We start from the raw sequence: 21,223 nt of genomic DNA, 5'->3' as shown, positions 1-21,223 counted from the left end.
CAGTTAACTTTTTCCAAGCTGAAGAACTTGTATTTTCACATAATTTAACTTATCTAAAACAGCAAGGTTACTTGTACGTAAAAATTCTCACCATTCTAACGCACTGCTATTTACAGGGTGGTTGGTAACTGATGGTACAAGCGGAAGATGGTGATCCTACGCGAAAAAAGAAGTCGAAAATATAGAATAAAAATTTTTTTTTATTTTTTTTTAATTTTTCCATCGAGACAACGATCTGCAATGAGATCCGTTATAACGAGACGCGATAAAGTAGACGCGTACCGAGCGAAGATTCAAAGTTGATTTTCTCGAAAACAAAGCCTCGAACGAACAATTTTTATTCTATATTTTCGACTCCTTTTTTCGCGTAGAATCACCCCCTTTCCGCTTGTACCACCAGTTACCAACCATCCTGTATATAGATATAAATGTAGGATGGTGTGACGTCAGGGAAGGACGTGGCGTGAGGGGTGATTGTTTATAAACATTGTCAAGATATGTTAGTGTTGTCAAGGAGTGTTGTGAGCGTCACCAAAGTTCGTTAAGGGAAAGTGCTGTCAGAGTTGAATTTATCGTGGTCGAGATAAGTTCGTCGTGTTGTTGTGACGTAGAATTAGTGAGAAACGAATACGCGAAACGCGATATTATATTCGATTTTGTGAGAGTGCAACGATATTGTGTTTATCATACTGTTTTTTTTGTCAGCTTATAATATAACATTCCTACATAGATAGATAGACTGTTCACTGTTTAAACGTTTCACGCCTTTCGTAATTGGATCGGATCGATGATCATATCGGTTGAACGCAAATTCAGATCATCGAGCAACTGTATAGTTTGTTGAAATTATTCAGTCGAAAAACGGTGTATTTGACAAACGCATTGAAAAAGATCAATTTCTCGATCGACGTTAGGGTAAAAGGTGGACTTTAGCGAACGTAAAGTCAGGTAGATGAAAATTGGAGGAAACCCTTCGGAAATTTATTATCGAAAAACGGTCCGACCTTCGACATCAATGGATCTGAAAATTGAACTTAAACGAGGGGGAAAAAATCGGTAATTTCGTCGAAAAATCGGTGCAACGGTTGTACCGGGTGATCCGTACACCTGAATTACGTTCTACAGAGCGGAGGCTAAATTTTTGGACAAAAAACTTCAATTGCCGAACCAACCACCCGTTTGATTATACGTAATGATCGACATTTGATTCTGGAATAACCGCGGATAAGGTTACACGTACGGGGTAGTCGAAGAGCCCTTCAGCTTTTGCGCGGATTGATTTATGAAAGTTGCCAACTGAAATGATTTCCGTGAAATTTTTTTCCCCGTTGAAATTATAAAAGTTAGAGGCGACAGTCGTGCTAACGATAAAGCGACGGAAAAACGAAACGCAGATTTTTTTTTTTTTAATTACGCGCGACGCAAAGTACCGTCGAAACACGGTTTCGTCCGTCGATTTTGATTTTCGATAATTAACATAATTAGTAGCCGATGCGATGAGAAAATAATTGTAATCGAGGGCCGAGACAGACGAAACATCGGTTGCGACGGATCGTAATCCCAGAAACGAGATTATTCGAAATATTTTATAATCGAAGCGTAAGCGTTTTTAATTTTAATACGAAAGAATTACGCGCTACGTAGTTGCGTCGTTAGCCGATACTAACTTTTACGATATACTCGGAATAAATATTTTATATATTTAGCTCCGTTAACGCTCTACTCGCCCGTTCAAGATGCAAACGATACTTTACATGCAGAATTCTAATACGATTTCTTCCTTTCTGACGAGCGTAGATCGTACAAAACTGTAATTATATTACGTTACGTGACAACGTGTAGCTTCGTAGTTTCGAATTCCTCGAGTTTACAGTTTCCTACGAGTGGCTGAACCTGATATCTTTCGTTTAAATAGCTGTTTTTATATACTTGTTTCTCTTTAACGCTGTCCGTTATTATACCTAAAACACGTGTTTCGTCGCTTATTTATTTTACGATGCGAGATTAGAGCTACTCTATCCCTTGGTGTCTGTGAAATAACGAAACTCTAACGATTACCATACGATATGGCATAATGTAATATTTTGTCCAGAATATAAACGAATAAAAAATACGGTATAATGTGTTTTTAATGCTTTCATGTCGTATATCCTCTATATAATATCCTATATTTAATTAACTCGATCAAGAAGAGCGTCATCCATATTTGGGTGACGGGGCCCCCACGGAAGTATACCCGTCACACAGATACGTGCGACGAACGTGTTAAGCTTAAAACTCGATTTTTACGTAACGACCATCGGCCTTAACGCGAAGAGCCGAGATAACCAAAAATGAAACACTGCCACTTGTCGTAGCAGCCAACGAAGTAGGAATAACGTTGGAAGACGAAAACTCGTGAAAAAACGATTTAAGAAATTATTCGAAGAAAGGAAAGCGGCCAAATGAAAGTGAAATTTTTCAAGAATTCACTTTTACTCGGTAGCACCCAGAGATTTTCAAGAACAATGGCCACACTGATGATGACAAACGTCTTGTAACACGATACTCGACCATATGCCGTCGGAAAACTACCCTCCGGCATTAATCGTGATACAGCGAAGCGTCTGTGTACGTACAACCTTGCGGCCAATAATGAAACGAAACAACATCATCGAGCAACAAAGGAGGCCGTGACCTGAAACCCTGCAGCTCGATACAAATGTGCAGATATGCAGGGTTATAGAGTTACACAACGGGACCGAAGCCCTCGAGGGACGAAGAGGGCATGGCTTCTTACCAATCGAATTTTTCTAGTTTCCATGCAAGCTGTTATCGAACGATCGCGCGTTATTCGTTACATCTTGCGGAAATTTCACAAGTTCGACTATTAACGAAATGGCAGAGTTCCTAAGGATGTTCTATGTTACGACGATGTGTGCGACGTTACGCGTCTTCGGCATGTCGGATGTTCTCGTTTCTACGTTTTCAATTCTTGTACGAAACCATAATAGAAAGAAGACCGAAGAAGAAGCATCGCGCAGACCTCGCAATAGAAATAAAATAAACAACTTGGAAGATGGAACTCCGCTGGGAACGTGTTATATTATTATACCACTAAGGTATAATATTTTACCAAATGTCCTACTGGACAGATTGTAAAATTTAAATTAAATAAAAAAAAAAAAATTCTTGTATTAGGTCGTCCGGAAAGTATCTTTCCTTTAGAGACACGTGTTTTACAGTAACGCAGTCATCTTTGTACAAACATGATCTTTAGTTTGATGGAACAAAATGGATCGTACGTAATTCGATAAAATAATATAAATATGGTTGTGCATCCATTATTTCCTTATAAAAGGAGGGAAACTTTTCGGGCTACCTAATACACGGCGATTTATATTTACCGTAGCTTGTACACACCGAGGATCGTAATTCGCGAGACGTACGAAACGAAAGAGATCCCTTGACTCGAAATAAAAGGGAAATTAACGATAACGCAATTTGGTTGGAGGAAGCCCTCGAGGAACGAAGAAGAGGCTTCTTACCGATCGAAAATTTCGAATTTCCATGCGAGCAATTAAGATTACGACCGAGAGAATTTTCTTAAGAACTGACAATGCAACGCTCCTTGTTATCTCATTTTTTCGTTCTCTATGTTTGTTTTTTAAGTTGTACGTCGAAAACTGCTCTTTTTGATTCTTCTATCGTACCGATTCTTCGACGCTATAACGAGATCTAAATAGAGACTGGACGAATATCGAACGATGGCAACCGATAGAATTGTAAAATCTTTTGTCTAAATCCGAATCGATCGATTCGAAAAAGGGACGCTCTTTAAAAATTCTCTAAACGGTATGAAATTAGAGAAAAGGTATTACACTGTGCAAAAAATGGACTATTTTACTATATATAATTTGGAGTAATTTGGAGTTGCGCGTATTTTATTTTACATGTAAAATTTCAAAAGCTCCGGCACACCTTCTCTCGTTATCTCGTTCGGCTTGAATTTTTCAAAAATTAGTTTTTCCTCATTAGAAGAATTTTATTAGAAGATGTAACGTATAACTCACGTATTGTACATTATTTACTATAAACGACAGCGTGTTTCCTCGCCTCCTAATCTCCTGAAAAAGCTGAGCAAAAAGGCTAACAGTCGCATCGACGAGCTGTCGCTTAACAAATTCCCTTACGTTTATTCGCTTTATTTACAAATACGCTTGTTTCTTACTTCGTTCGCAGCAACCGTCTATCCGGCATTTTCATTGCAAGCGGAAAGTGTCAGCACCGATCGATAATTTATTTATTCGTAAAACGTGCTTTTGTAAAATCGTAGGAAGCGAAATATTGGGTTGGAAACTACGTGATTGGGGATTTTGTTTTTTTTTTTTAAAGGAGATTTAAAGTTTATTGAGTCCAAGAATACAGTTTTAGGTACATATTCGCAATAAACGGTGAATTTTTGTAATGGTATGTTAGGAATTGGGGATTTTGTCATTAGATGGTAATGACACCCCGATACATCTATAAGAATCCTTTTTTTCTTTTGTTTATTTGGATGAATTTTACAATCGATTCCAATACGATTATAATAGGCGATTATATCGTATGTTCGATTCCTGCTGAATCTAACGCTTAAATCTAAAGGGTAATGTCCTTTTAGCCCGCGGATCTGATCCGTCGTGTCAAGTAATCGAGTAATTAACGGGTTTTGGTGGTTGTTAACTCTTACGTTATATCTGTTACCGAATTTGGATATTCCTTCTTTAACAATGGGTATCTTAAGGTGGCGATGTATCGTTTCGTCGGTAACATACCAAGGTGCGTCTATTAAGGATCTTAGAATTTTCATTGGTATCGTCGAAGAATTTCCATGTTGGAATTACTCGCTGTTGCCCATAGTTGGACCCAAACAGGTTTTAATATCGCCTTATGTAGCATTATTTTAGTCTGCACGCTCAAGTTGCAACGTCTGCCAACGAGCCGGTAGAATTTTTGTTTAATTTTGATTTAAGTTGTTTGGACTTATCTACGATGTGTCGTTTCCATGTCGTTCTTCTGTCCAGAATCGTGGCCAGATATCCGACCAGAGTCTTTGTCTGGAATTGGAATATTATTTACGGTCGCCTGTGGACAGGATTGTTTTCGCAGCGTGGAGGTCATACGACTGGATTTACTTTCATTTATTTTCAAGCGCCATTCGTGCAATCGCAAAGCATACAACCCAACAAACACGAAGATGGTACCCCGCTGGGGGTAGCGACTCACGTGATAATCAAACAGCTAAAGAATTCTACCAAATGTCCAAATTGGACAAATTGCGAATGTGAAATATTAAATAAAAAAAATGTGTACGACCATTTTTCCATAGAGTCTATCTATAAGAATCTATCTATCTATCTATCTATCTATCTATCTATCTATCTATCTATCTATCTATCTATCTATCTATCTACAAGAATCGTACGAAAAATAAAAAAGATACGAACGATTGAAACACGTTGGCCGATCATTCGAACAAGTGAAATTTTGCTGTCGACACTTTGTAGACGAGTGTAGAACAACACAGCTGAATTTCGACAAACGGTTAAGTACAAATAACCGGCGAAGACGCAGACAGTAGTGGTAGTGAAAAGAAGAGGATGTAGCTGTCCGACGAAAGGCTTTTTCAAACGAGCTTGTCAGCCATAGCATGGTGGAGCAGCTGTAGCGGCTCGATGGCATTAAATGTATAATTATCGAGTCGTTAAGAAGTATATTCTGACAGCGGACAGGCAGGCTCGCTAATTAATAAATTGCTTTTTTACTCCAACGTACTCGCTACATCTGTCAAAACGTGATCAATAAGAAATATTTTCTCGTCTCGTTCAATTTATCTTCGCTTCGGACACGCTTTGCTAACCGTTAACATCGTTTCGTTCGATTCTTTTCGTTTCGTTATACTAATTAAACGATACCCGTTTCGTAGCCAGTTGTCAGTCACCGCGGTAAATCGTTGCGAATGTATGACGAATTTGTTTTGAGTTTAATGGCTCGGTGCTGAAGAAACACGAATCGTTAAAACGAGCACCACGCGAAGGAAATAAAACGGAAATCTTTATATGTAATTGCCATTATATTTTACACGTGTGATACGTTAATAGCGGTGTTAATAGCCAAGAAACGCGCGATCGAAAATCCAATTTCACGAGCTATCCTCCGTTACTCGCGACCATAATACGTTTATGGCAAATTTAACGATACGATTTCACGAAAATATGCTAATTATATTACTCGTTGCAATATTTGGCGCACGAAGTAAATCTCTGCTTAGGTTCCGTTTCTTCGATTAGCTTCGCAAGAATAGAAATTTGCGTCGCGCACACATTTCTAACTGTTTCGTCGAACCCATGATCTTTACAACATGTGCAAACAGATTACGTGCACAAACCCGGAATGAAACGAAGGATAAGACGAAGAGACAAAAGTATCGCAAAGAATAGAATACTCGTAGGATGTGACGTTAAGTGATCACAGCCGGTCAGGTAAACAAAGGAAAGAAAAAGGCTAATAGAAGGGGTTAAATGAAACGGTTGAACCGATTTAAGAAGATACTTTTCTGGTAGACTAGGGAAACAGCGGCGATGAGCCACATAAGCAAACTAGAGACAATGCAAGCTAAAATTCTTAGAACAGCAGTAAACGCTCCATGGTACGTTAGAAACGAGGACGTTAGAAAGTGGAAAGCACGAGACACGGAAGAAGAGAAGATCGAGATGAAATTCGTCATTGTATCGCGTAGAGAAAAGCTTTATTCGATACTTCGACGAAGAGCCACCCTGTTTGTGGGTGTAGCGCGATTAAGGAGACACCCTGTGTAAATTGTACAGGCATACGTTAAATTTAACCGGATAAATTATTCAGCGGGTTGGCACGTCGTTAATTAATGCGGTGTTTTGCAAACTTGCAAAGAACGCGTTTCGTCCTCACGGTTGCCGATGGAAGTTGAAAGGGCAGTTGAACAAATAGACTCGCAGCATGTTCGTCATCGTCATCTGTTGCACTCTGGTCACGAAATACTCAGAAACGAAGACAGTCAAAGATTTTCAAGAAACAATGGCACGGCTGGCAAAAGCTTGACTCGTTCACGGCTGGACGGTGTTGGTGGAGCGAAAGAAGCAACAGATAAAAATGACGGAACACCGCGAGAATTTTCGAAGGTGACCTATCCTGAGAACGAAGATGCTCGTACAGCAGCCTACGAGATGCTTTTGAAGTCTCCCCAGACCCCTGAAGAGGCAGTAACGGCTGCATTTGTCATGATTAGCCCTTTTAGTTACGGTGACCCGCCATTATGCATGTCTTAAGACGCGCTGTAATGTTCCTACGCTCTCGGCGAAACGTGCTGATCGCCGTTATTAACGCGACCAGCGTTAACATTTTCACGTTACACGATTTTTCATGTTCACGCTATATTTCAACGTATAGAAATATCTACGCGAAACTTAGTTCTATTACTTACGTTATATGCCGATGGAAAAATTTCCACGACTTCCATAGATCTTGTTCACGATCCAAGGAACACGTTTATATCGTAGTTCGCTGTTTCATAAATCACCGTGTCTATAGAAATTAGCAAGTTTGTGTATATTTGCTCTCTTCTTATACGCGCGTTGCCTTATACGTGTACGTATACGATCGCAATATCCGTACATATACACGCGCAATTTACTTTATTTCGTCGGCTTTCGCTAATTGAACGAAATCAGCGAATAAATTACGCGTGGTAAAAATATCGATTTACGACGTTACTTATCGACAGTTTAACCAAATAACTTACGCAAATTGTTTAATACAAAGGAATTCGCACGATTCTCGTTGTCGTCTGTACGTATTGGATGTTTATTTTTTTTTTAATTTAATTTGTACTTTACAATTTGTCCGGCTCGACATTCGGTAAATATATGTTTATTATAAATAATATATTTGAACGTAAGAAGATATTCGCGTACTTGTACATATGATATATCGAAAAACACGAGAACTACACGGCGTATCTATGGAACGCTTGAAACGTCGGCTTGGAAATTCGTTTGGTAGAACTTTCTCTGAAGAACAAAGTCATTACGATGCGATCGTCCGAAAAATTCAAAGAAGGCTTAGAAAAAAGATTGGACGAACTGCAAGTGTTATTTTAGGTTCGAATACAAAGCGCTGTATCAAATGGACCCCACCTAATTGAGGCAAACACAAGGATTCGTTATATATCGAAAACAAATCCTTATCCGTCTATGTAAGCATAACTCACAGCTAATCCGTGTGTAACTGAAACCTTCCCCGAAAAGAAAACAACACGTGCACGTAAAAAAAACGTTAAAGTTTGAAACGAAACGAAAAGACGAACTTTACGTTAACAAAATCGAATAACTATAAATTCGTATTTTCGTGTATCTTCTTCTTCTTTTGAAATTTCTTTTCCCTCGGCTTATGAGAGAAAAATTATTCGTTATCGTTACGACATATTGCGATGACTATGCAAATAAAATTGTACGTAGAAGATACAAGGTCGTTGAACGTTTAAACGACACGACGTGACAGAGAATCGATGTTTAACATAGCTTTTGTTAGTCGTACGATTGATCGGTGATTGTGTTTGCACAATGCTGTGTTACCGTAGAAGCTGATTGTTTTGGGAAAACTACCCTTATTGATTTGTTTTGTGTTCCTTATACGTAAAAACAACCGAGAAACACGACACCTTGTGTACTTCTATCGAAACGAGAGTCGCGCTTTGTGAGGGCTCGTTCGTTCGCAGATTCTCAAAAGGCCAAGTCGCCTATTGTAACATTTTTAGGCATAGAAAAATCGATCGTACAAGGGAAAAAGGGAAGCAGAAACGTTGGCCCTTCATTATGAAATTACGCAACTGTAAATTGAGCAAATACAACGGTCGTGACCCTGCTCTGCTTCAGGTCTACATTTTTTCCTCTTCTTCCTTTTGCTACCCTCTAGTAATCTAGGTATCGAGTTACGCGCAACCAAAGTAACTCCTATCTGACGAGACATCTATCAGAAGGAAAAGATTCAAATAGCGTTGAATCTTTTAACAGGGAACGTCGCTTTCATGACCCGCAAAACCGGTCAATACGAATGAAAGATTCGCTTACAGATAATTTACTTTATAATAAATCGTATATACGGGGTGGTTGGTAACTGGTGGTACAGGCGGAAAGGAGGTGATTCTACGCGAAAAAATAAGTCGAAAATATAGAATAACAATTTTTCGTTCGAGGCTTTGTTTTCGAGAAAATCGACTTTGAATCTTTGTTCGGTACGCGTGCACTTTATCGCGTCTCGTTATAACGGACCTCACTGTAGATCGTTATCTCGATGAAAAAATTTAAAAAACAAAAAAAATTAAGCTAGTCATCTTTTCCATTTATTTAGCAAGTTACTAACTTGAAGTCGAAGATATAGAATACAAATTTTTTGTTTTTTTAATTTTTCCATCGAGACAACGATCTACAGTGAGATCCGTTATAACGTACCGCACGCGTACCGAGCGAAAGTTCAAAGTCTATTTTCTCGATAACAAAGCCTTAAACGAACAATTTTTATTCTATATTTTCGACTTCTTTTTTCGCATAGAATCACCCCCTTTCCGCCTGTACCACCAGTTACCAACCACCCTGTATATATAGTAGAATTTCTCAATGTATTCGATAACGACTAAACATATCGTTTAGAAAACGTCTCTACATGCTGTCATACGAACATCAATCTTTGATTAACCCCTTAACCTACGATTTACGTTCGAGAATTTTGGCCCGAAAACGTAAACAAGCTATTACATATTATATTATATATTATGTTTGGCCCGATCATCGACTACGGGCTATGACCGTAATATTTACGTTTGGTCCGACCATCGACTACGGGTTATACCCGTAATTGTAGGTTAAGGGATTAGTACTCGTCTACCTTTTACTACCTAATACTACCTAATACTAGCCTTTTACGATTCGCATATTTCTTTGCAACGTTGCAAACAGACTGTAAGTTGGCAAATAGACTGTATAGGACTGTAAATTGTGCCATTTGTTATAGAACACTCGTGATCTTTTTTTTTTTAATTGGTAGAATTTTTACGATCAATTCTCATTGAGAATTATAAGTAAATTATTCTAGCGTGGTACTACAACGTGAATAACGAGTGATTATCTAATGTTTAAATCTAATGTTTAAATCTACAGGGTAATGTCTTTTTAATCTGCCAACTAATGGGTTTTGGCGGTTGTTAATTCTTACGTTATATCTGTTACCGAATTTGGATATTTCTTCTTTAACAATGGGTATTTTAAGGTGGCGATGTATTGCTTCGTTCGTAGCATACCAAGGCGCATCTGTTAAGGATCTTAGAGTTTTTCATTGGAATCGTCGAAGAATTTCCATGTTGGAATTACTCGCTGTTCTCCATAGTTGGATTCATAGGTCCAAAGAGATTTTAATATAGTGATCGAGAACGTAAAGCAATTTTCTTCAAAATAGGGCGCTTGTGAAAAATATCGGGTCGTTCTTTCGTTTTATATGTCGGATTATCATTAGGATTTAAGGCGCGTAACGATTCTTTGTTTGAGTTAGCCATCGTTTTACGAGACAGAGATTATATTTACGCGAATATACAAGATTTTACAAAATATTATGAATATTGAGTTTAATGAATGATAAGATTAACAGACGATAAGTTTAACCAATAATTAGATTAAAGAATAATAAGTTTAACGAACAATAAGAGGTACGAATAATATGTTTTACGAATAATAAATTTAACGAATAATGAGATTAACGATCGATAGGTTTAACGAATAATGAATTTAATTAACACTATTAACAATGTTTCCGGGGTTCTAACGAATCCACGGTCAACGGGATAACTCTTTACTATGCGTAGAATAATTTTAAACAGAAAAATACGATTGCTGAGACACTCGGTAAATTGCTCGATGTATCACTTTCCAAGGCGATCACACGAATGAATATCTGATGAAAATCTTTTTCGCTATACGACTGCATTTGTTTGTTATATGCTAGCTGGAGACACCGAGAAGGTTCCAATCGTTGTTGCTAGCCAATTTCTGTCAAAAGTTTGTTGTATACTTTTTGGAAACATCGAGAAAGATCCAAACGCCGTTACTAGGCAGTTTCTGTCTGGAGATTGATTCCTAATACAACGTGTGTCCCATTATATCGACATCTCTAAAGTACAATTCTATGTGATTTCTAGGGAGAACAATACAACCGATCCACACCTTCGTCAGGCAAAACGTTTATCCCGTGACCGTGGCTACGTTCGACGACCAGTTGTCACCTCGAACCCACTTTCGCTTTCACAAATATCAAACAACTACAAATGACAATTGCTTAATTACAGTTATGATAAAATATAGGCTAAAGCATTAGAAGGCTTCCTCAAAATTGCAAAGGGAAGGCTCCGGTTTTCCTTTCATCTCCGACATATAAATAATGGGTGCGCGACATTTTCCATTTTATATTACTTTGTCGAATGTATTTTGTTCTATCGAAATAAAGATCGCAACGTTCGACAGATTAGGTTTCGTGTTTGTATAAATATGCGTTGTTGTAAAAGACGTGTCTGTAAAAGGAAGACACTTCTCGGGCAACCTAATAATTTCTAACTTTCTCGAGTATTCGACGTATTTCGTTTAAGCTGGAAGTCATCGGTATCTTGTAAAGCGTAAACCGAGATACTTGAACATCGAAATAGATGGAGAGAAAAGTGGCTCTGTAAGCAGGAACGAGCTAAGTAGCGCATTCATACTGGAAATTCGTATCGCGTCACTCCATTGAAGTCAGATTATCCCTAGCTAGGATTACGTAGGTTGCGCTCTTCAAGGCGAACAGCATTGTCGAAGCAGCATCAAATTCCAAAAATCTGACATATCACAGATAGGTATACACTTACAAATAACCGTACAATGCTCCATTTAGGGCTCATAATACATTCATTATGGATAATCTAGCGCTCTTTTTTCGTGTCTTGCACGCTTCGTCTTAATACAGTTTCGCAGATTGCGTCTTCGTAGGACTAAAGCTTGAGTTTTACAGTCTTCCTTCGATGACGTTTTGCGAGTTTTTCGTACGATATAAAAAGTAGTCGAGAAATGAACGAGATATCCATCGATTAGCTGGGTTCAATTTTTCGCTCTGCAATTGATATCTTCGAAACGTAGATTGATACCAGGTAAACAGTTTGTTCGTACGTTCAACGAAACGTCCAAGTACAGAGACAAATTGTTAGAAGAGCGGAGTATCTTTTATAACGAAGATATTATTAAAATCCAATTTGTGGCTGTACAAACGAAAGAAAGAAAAGTTAGCAAATATAAAGGCAGGGTACACGCGTTTGTTGGTAAACATATTTTTGTCTGCATATACGTACGTACAACGAAGACTTTAATATGAATTTACAAAAACAAATAACTTTGTACGAAGCAACGCGCGAAGCAGATAAGAAAAAAGGCGTCGTTGGAGCAAGATTCGTTTAAAGTTGCTTTAAAAAACGATTTCGCGTAGAAGCGGTAAAACTGTTGGCAAAGCCGATCAGAGATCAACGAGGTTTCATATGACAGCATTTTTGATCCTATTGTCCTCGTAACTAGGAATGACGTGCGAACGCGTCCCCCAGGATTCGTCACAGGATCCTGAGCGACTAATTTATGAAGCAGTAGTGTAGGATAGCCTTATTGTTGGATACAATTGTCATCCGCATTGTGCCGCTACTGTGACATAACAATCGAGCTGCTTCTCTTTGTTTGCTTGTTTGTGGCTTGTTCAAAGATCCAAGTTCTCCCAACGTATGAACGACGTGGCCGTAAAAATGTATCGAATTGTGCTTCTTCGATTTCTCTAGTTTCCGTGTGAACCTTTGAATTCGCGCAAACTTTCAAATCACATACTCTGCGTGAATTATTTTTTTAACTTCCGCCAAATCAAATTGAAAATGAAATTCCGTCTGAAAGCTCTCGCGCCAGACGCAAGAATCGAATAGCATGAGCTATGTGATATATATACTTTGTCATTAACAAGGAAAGTAAATTCTACCAAATGCCCAAACTGGACAAATCGCGAATGTAAACGATTAAATAAAAAATAAAAATTAAAAGAAAATTAACAAGAAATCAAAGGAAACGGAAGGAACTGTGGATGCCATGGAGATTCCAAAATTAACTTTGCAACGGGCATTTCGAAAATGAGTTCGAGAAGCAAGTCGAGAGCTGATCGTTGGAAACGATATCGAAATCGCGAACCAACAAAAATTAGCTTTGGAACGTCGTTTTTCATCGGAGGCAAAATATACGATAAAGATGGTTATTCGTAACCAAAATCGTTTAAACCAAGATAAGACTTCTTACGATGTAATCCTTGTAACTGGTACTGCAACAATTGCGCTTGCTGATCTCAATGACGCGATCTTATTCGCATAAACAATTACGCGAAATGGAATGTTTTACACGTGCAGCGTAGTTTTAAATGGCTTAAATATTCGCCTAGATGTTTCGTTAAAATCAAATATATTAGAAATCCGTTTCAAGAGATCATAGCGATGCCGTTATGGCTTGACGTTCGATATAAACCACCTAAGTCGTCGAATCGCGTTAAACGGCTGTTTACGATTGGGCAAAGAAACGTAAGAAAATTGATTGTCTTCGATAAATCGGTAGATGAAATAGAAGAGACGTGAAATTAATCGAGTCGGTAAAATCATCGATCTTGGCATCGATACCGCTACCAAAGTAGGATAAAGCGATAAAAATTACTCTGATAATCAGTTCCGAATAGAAGTGTAAATCGCCGCTGGGCGTTCTAACGATCCATAAACGCCTCATTAATCACACGGTAGGTGCTCGATTCTTGGCCCTGTGAAAGATGAAAGGGGACGCTAATAAGACTAACAAGAGACAGAAGTATATACATAACGTTTGCGGTGCCTAAAAGACGAATCTCTCCTTCACACGATGGACGATAATAGAGCCGCCACGAGCACGCCCAACTAATAGTAATAAAGTTAGAAATCGTGTCGTAAGCTACGGGACGTATCACGGGACGAGCAGAAAACACGCTGCGTATACGTCTATCGACAGAGACTAATACGGTAGTCGTCGAATTAGCGCAACGCGGTTCGATAATCGTGAACCTGAGAGGTTGTGTAAGCAGAGACGAAAGAGCTTGTCAGCATCTTTGTTAATTCGTCGTTTTGTGGTATTGATCGGCGAATAATAGAGAGATGAAAGGCGATAACAGTAAAATCTTCGTATTGTAAGCGACCGATGATGAATTTATAGACTTGGGAAGATAAGAAGAAAATGTGTCGTTCTGTGGCGAAAATAAAATTTATACTTAAATCGCAACTGGTTGGAACTTCTTACGAGTATTATTAACGAGCGATCGAGATATGGAAAATTAAGAAAAACGAAAGCAAAACTTAAGAATTGTATGGTATTAGGTTGTCCGGAAAGTGTCTTTCTTTTACAACTTTTAATCTGTTGCGATTTTTATTTCCATAGAACAAAATGAATCATACGTAATTTTATTCGATACAATAATATAAAACGGAAAATGTTGTGCGTCCATTATTTCCTTATAAAACGAACGAAATTTTTCGGACCACTTGATATATTTCGATATCGATGTTTCTAAAAATAAAAAAAAAAAAAAAAATAAAACATTTCGACCGAAAATCGTACGTTTGTTCTTTTACGTTTAAGATAAGGATTCAAACCGTCGACGATCTCCTGTATTCCAATACTTGTTCGTGATACGTTTCAACGAAATGTGCAACGAAATGTTTAAAAACTCGCGATAACCCGCGACTGCGAAAAGAGCGCAAAGCAAGTTCGCGTACAAATGCAAAAGTGAAAAGTTGGTTTCGCCGTTGATCGCGTACAATGTATCGTATCGAGTGATGGATATTGGCTGCGCATAGATGAATACGTTTGGAAGAACAGGGGTCAGCTTTAGTCTCGTTCGATTAGCATGAAGGAGCAAATAGAAAGCGCCAAATGATTTTTGTTCTGCACACGCGGTACACGATGCGACACAATACGAGCGATTGAGCGTAAGGGATGAGAGGTGGATCAGTGTCTGCCCCTCGTGGTGGCAGCAAAGCTTTCCTCTTCGGTTTCTGTGTGGTAAACACGTTGTGTTAGCAAAAGTAATGATGGCCCATCGTGCGATTGATTTGTGGCTCCATTAAGTCGGGGCTCGTCGGTTTCACACCTGGCGGATCTCCTCTTCCGTCGAGCGCATCCTGCTATCGTTCGATAAATCCGAATTATTTCTCCTTCAGAAATTTCTTTCCACTGAACCGCAGGCAGCGACACTTTCTCCCTTTCTTGCCTATTCTATCTCGATTCGTTCATTGTAAGTTAATTTCCGACCATCTTCTCGCGTGCTCGCTTACCGTTATACATATGCGCGTGCATTTGCTTTAATCGTTGGAAAATTGTTACAAAAATACCGAAGGATCGTTTGATATCAAATTTTTACAATTACGTATACTCCGAGACTGTGCTACGTACTCTGTTTATAATAAGCGTTTCGATAGGAAAAGTGTAATTTTAAGGAGCAACGAGAAGAAATAAGAAAACCTATATATACGTATAATCCCGAAAATAAAAAAAATTTTTTTTTTTATTTATTAATATTTACAATCAATTCTCGCATTGAGAATTTTCAGTAATTTTTTCTGGCATGACACAGTGACATGGCTAAATATTTATAATAAGTTGATACTTATTCTAGATAAGTATAATTTTTAAGTATAAGTGTTGTAAGTAAGTAAATATTATTTAATATAAATAACTAATTAAATCTAGCGTTTAGGTCCAACGGGTAGTGTCTCTTCAGCCTGCGGATCTGGTGCGACGTATCAAGTAGACCAGTGATTAGGGGGTTTCGATGTTTGTCGATTCTTTCGCTATATCTGTCGCTATATTTTGCTATTTCCTCTTTGACTGTGGGTATCTCGAGGTCGCGATGGATGGTTTCGTTGGTAACATACCAAGGTGCGTCTATTAAGGATCTTAGCGTGAGATTAAAAAATAAAAATAAATTTACCGCGCCAAAGTTACAACCGCACGATCCCTTCTAAGATAAGAGATATGGATAAAGAAATGTAAATTTTAATCAGCAGTAAATATTTGCTACGATTGGCACAAATGCGAGCGTCGTTTCATTACTTGCTTACGCGACATGATGTCTTCGATTGTACTCGGAGGACAGAGGCGAACAAGAGGCACCAGACGCAACTAATTTTTGAAATTCACCGTGACTGTCTCGCAAGGAACCTTCTGTAAGCTTTTCCTCCGACACATTTCCCTCGCATTTTTTCGAAAAGTGGTTGATCCTGCCTTTCGGGGTAAGTCTTAGACGAATTCTTAACGAGTATTCAGGAAAATTCGTCACTCACCACAGGAGTCACTATCGCCAATAATCTATTTATTGCGTGCATAATCGCCCTCTTACAATGCCTATGGGATTCTTATGGGATAGCCTGCTTTGCCTTCCGCTACGAAGCTGTGACTCTGTCATCGAATTTTACAATGCTATGTATTGAACTTCCTTTCCCGTACTTTCAAAGTTGAACTAAATACATTTATAAAATAAATTTTAAATTATCTCTTCTAAACAAATTTTCTGTAACTGGTGATACAAGCGGAAAAGGGGTGATTCTACGCGAGAAAAGAAGTCGAAAATATAGAATAAAAATTTCTTTTTTAATTTTTTTTTTTAATTTTTCCATCGAGACAACGATCTGCAGTGAGATCCGTTATAACGAGACGCGATAAAGTGCACGCGTACCGGGCGAAGATTCAAAGTCGATTTTCTCGAAAATAAAGCCTCGAGCGAAAAATTTTTATTCTATATTGTCGACTTCTTTTTTCGCGTAGAATCACCCCCTTTCCGCTTGTACCACCAGTTACCAACCACCCTGTATGATATATTTATAATTTGTCATATTTTTTTTTTTTTTTTAGTTGTTTACATTCACAAATTGTCCAATTTGGACATTTGGACATTTGGACATTTTTTGGCTGTTTGATTATCATGTTGGTGGTTACCCCCAGCGGGGTACCATCTTCGTGTTTGTTAAGTTATATCCTTTATGAGATCTGTTGGGCGTTTCCTTTTTAATTTTGTCATATAGCGACAAATCGGAGTTCTCTATACGTAATTCGGTCATATGGAGTAAAACTATGTTTTGCAGACGTTTACGGTTGTTCCAAAACTATTTTTTTTTTTATTATTATTTAACTTGTACTTTACAATCTGTCCAGTTGAACGTTCAGTAAATTTATTTTGTTTCAAAGTGCACAAAAAAATTTTGGCTTGTAACGATAAAAATGTACCTGTTTTATCGTGTTATAGAATATTATGGAACGTTAATAATTGTAAATGTATGTATGTAATGTATGAAGCTATATTTTTAGTATGTAACACGATAAAACTCTGTACTCTATATCGATACTCTGCGATACTCTATAACACGATAAAACAGGTACATTTTTATCGTTAAATTCGAAGATGGTATCCCACTGGGGGTAGCCATCCACATGTTATATTATTATACCACTAAGCTATAATATTTTACCAAATGTCCTACTGGACAAATTGTAAAATGTAAATAAATAAATAAATAAAAAAAAAATTTTTATCGTTACAAGACAAAAATTTATTGCGCGCTTTGAAACAACATAAATTTACTGAACGTTCAACTGGACAAATTCTAAAGTACGAATTAAATAATAAAAGAAAATAGCTTTGGAATAGGATTGAATTACGTATATAGAACTCCGATTTGTTGCTACATGACAAATTCGTTATTACAGACTTTTAAGGGTATGAAATTCCGTTGATTGCACTTTTCTATCGTACGATAATCTAATAAAGCAAATATGATTTTTAGCAAATAATTTATACCATATGAAAATATTAGACCACAGACTCTCGATACTATAAACAGTCGATTCTAATCCTAAACAAAACCGTGCACAATGCGTGTTCCAGACGATGTTTATAAAACGATCCGTATCGAGGAAAGAGGAATACCTCTTTCAGGCTACTAATTTTTTCTTTCGATGAAGAAGAGAGAAAAGGCAGCGGCGAAGTGCAAATAAAGATATCATGGATTTCGGTGAACGCGGAGGCTGCCTTGCTGTACTCTTTTCAATTCTCCGCGTCTCCACGCTCTCCCTATAATCCCGAGGTAGGCTCTACCTGCGCGTATAGCTGTAGCGGCAGCTGCTCTCTAATTGAATTATCTAGTTTCCAATTCGACGCGGAGATTTCGCCCGAAAGGGCCGACGAAAAGTCATGATGACTAAATATTGAAAAACATGCCAGAGTATTGTCGGCGTGGACCCCTGACTTCTTTCTTCTTGAGGGCGGGGCTGTCGATTTGTGAGACCTTTTGTTTGTGGCGGTTGGTCTTTATGCGAGATCCAGATGCTCCTGGCAGAACAAGCGACATGGACGATGGTGGTTGGATGCCGATGTTAGAGAAACAAGTCCGCGACGACGATGGTGGTGGCGTTAGCATCCGGTATTTTTCCAGGTACGAAAAGGCAGCGCGAAGAACGGAGCGAGAAACGTTTTGCCAGTGAATTCGATTCGTTTACTTCGGTTTGCTGAAATTTCAACGCGACGTCGTGACAGCCTTTTTGTATCGAGGAGAACTTGTTATCGAAACACGTGGCCGTATAAAGTTTGCCGAGTAAAGGAATTCCGAATTTTTAACGTTATCTATCGATATTACCAATTTTAACGTTATCGTCGATAATGTCATATAAAACGTATTATATCTGTATACGTACGAGGGCTATTACTTGTAAAATAAAGGAGGAGAACCCATCGCAAAACGTAGATCAATATTATCTAATTAACATTCTCGATATATAGACGAATAAATACACGTTCGATAAATATTTCGACGTAGCTTGAAAAACGAATACGCTCTAAATAGGATCGCAACTTATAATAGCAGGTACTGATCGTTTCTTTTTGCATAATCTCGCACAATTCGCAGACGAACACCTGACGAGTAGGTACGACAATAACGACAGAGTAAGAAAAAAATTGGAATACGCGAGTAACAAGTTGCAGATTTGAAAAGAGGACGTTGTTCGGGGAAGTTAAGGGAATCGGCGGGTGGTCGAAGAATACGGTTGTAAATTACTGATGTTCATTGCGTCACGGTTAAACATGCCAGATTTACGGAGAGACGATGAAAAAGAAAGATCGCCGCGTGCGAGCAGCGTAGTTTTGTACCGATCCCTTTCCAATGTTTGCGAACAATGGATGTCTGGATCAATACTTATCTGGTAAACGAAAAAGACGCTTTTTTCCCTCTAAAGTCGTATACCTCTTCTCCGAGACTGGTACGTCGCGTCGTTCGACCTGCTACAGATCGAAACCGATTTTTAGCGACAGCCGTGACAGCACGGATAATATCGTGTCGTAAAATACTAATAGCCTATCGTGACACGAATGTTAGCTTGCGATTTTTCTCTTTGCCAGTGCTAAACGTCCACGCGCTTCTATGCATTCAGGTACATTTAGCAAGGAAAATTGTAAGATTGCACGTGGCTGCTTATAATTAATCGACGTAAAATTCTTAACGTTAATAAGGTGTTCTAATTAATAAGGTTCTCTAATTCCGCGAACGTAATGTTAGCGTAGTATCGCTATATAAATAACTATGATCAGTTTATCAACGGTAAATGGATTAAGCAGATGTAAATTAAACAGAAAACAATGGTTATTTAACATGAACCGATTGCGACAAACGTATAATAATTAAAGACGACTGGATAATTAATTAACAACTCTCGTCAACGCAATCCGCGCTCTCTGCCTTCTCAACTCATACTGCTGTTGATTCGTTTCTGTCCCATAGCAACCCCTTGTCTTTTGTCTTAGCCTCGTGTCTTTTGTCTTAGCGCCATCGCGTACGTGCTCAGCAACCGCTTGTTCATAATTCGCACGACACGATACTACACCGATAGATACGTAAGGTGTTTCTCTAATAACGTTAGATGTACGTACGTGTTATCGATCAATCGCCATATGTATCGCTGCGTGAGAAAACTTCTCAAGACGAAGTTGCGTTACTTCGAGGAGTATGACGGACTTTCTTTGTACATTTTTAAATATTTTTTTTCTTTTTATTTATTTGAATTTTATTTATTATAATTTGTCCAGTAGGACATTTGGTAAAATATCATAGCTTAGTGGTACAATAATACAACATGTGGATGGCTACCCCCAGTGAGATACCATCTTGGAATATTTTGAAATTCGTTTCAAATTTCATCGATACACTCGCGATAGCCGTGTCTCGTTACGGCGCTGGCGAAATTGCAGCGTTCGGATATTCGCGCGAGACAGGTGATCGATTGATTTGTTGCAATTATCGGATCGATTTGCAAGACCGTTGATACGAAGAACGGAGCGAAAGGGACGAGGACGAACGAGTTTCGGTAAAGTTGAAAAAAAGAAAAAATGAAACGGCTCGTGTGGTGTGTCGGTAAACCCGGAAACTCGATGGGCGCATTAAGGGTCGAACTTAATAGAAAATCGAGCAAGGCGTTGAATAGATTCCATTTTGATGGAGAAGAAGCGTCGGTAGGTTGGCCGACGTGGAAGAAGGGAGGCTGACGTCGGTGCAAAGATTTTGCGCATTAACAGCGTCGAGGGAAAAAAGAGGGTGTTGCCCGATATCGTAGGTTTTTACAGGACCGAAGCATGGCAGCTCGGCCATTTATTATTTCCCGCCACGCACCAGCGTCCCAACAATACCGTCCATTGACAATTTCTGCTTCACACACGACGCCGCGCACCGCGACGCTCCGCCCACGATCGAACTACAGAGAGAGCCGACGAGCTCTCGTCCCGACAGAACCTCTGTCGCTCTCCTTTGCCGACACCGATCTTTCGGGGAAAAGAGCCCTGTTCGGATCTCTTACTTCGAACCCACAACGCCTTCTTCTCTGCGTTCTTCATAAATATTTCCTTTCCAAATCTCCTTCTGTTGGGAAACAGAACGCTTCTGTTCCCGTTTCTTCCCCCTTATCGTTTCTTACTTAAAACAGACACGACGGAGGTGGGCCTATCGACCAGCGTTGTATTAGTTTCGAATTAACGCACGTCTCTGCAACTGTTCGCATCGAAACCGTAAATTAGGCTG

This window comes from Bombus vancouverensis, chromosome 8 (genome assembly GCF_051014615.1).
Source record: "Bombus vancouverensis nearcticus chromosome 8, iyBomVanc1_principal, whole genome shotgun sequence".
Classification (NCBI taxonomy): domain Eukaryota; kingdom Metazoa; phylum Arthropoda; class Insecta; order Hymenoptera; family Apidae; genus Bombus; species Bombus vancouverensis.
Note: the sequence above shows the minus strand (reverse complement) of the source record.